General features: G+C 50.2%; 1 protein-coding gene across 1 annotated transcript in view; it reads right to left on the bottom strand.

The window, feature by feature from the left end:
- Window positions 1-303, bottom strand: part of LOC119593157 — a gene marked incomplete in the record, with an annotated part of 106,179 nt that overhangs the window by 5,593 nt on the left and 100,283 nt on the right. The window contains 1 exon segment of the mRNA XM_037942122.1: window positions 209-303.

Raw genomic sequence — 303 nt, 5'->3', positions numbered from 1 at the left:
GAATTCTAAAATAAATGAAATGCAAATATATTACATGAACCAACAGTTTAGAAGAGTAATATTGACACATGTGATTTAAACTATCAAAGAATGATCACGGCATCTGAAACCTGACATGGGTTGCGCCTGCAGCCACGCATCGAGGTTACAGATGAGGATCTCAGAGCCGTCTGGCGCGACTAGGAGACGGGCGGCGGCGCCCACTTACCTGGCAGACCACTGAGGGAACGGCCGGCATCTCTCACGCGGCATAGGTGGTTGCGGCGCCTCCTCCCGCCTATGTACACTAGAAACAAGAGCACA

Source organism: Penaeus monodon, chromosome 31, assembly GCF_015228065.2.
Source record: "Penaeus monodon isolate SGIC_2016 chromosome 31, NSTDA_Pmon_1, whole genome shotgun sequence".
Classification (NCBI taxonomy): Eukaryota; Metazoa; Arthropoda; class Malacostraca; order Decapoda; family Penaeidae; genus Penaeus; species Penaeus monodon.
Note: the sequence above shows the minus strand (reverse complement) of the source record. Positions and strands in the feature narration are given on the sequence as shown.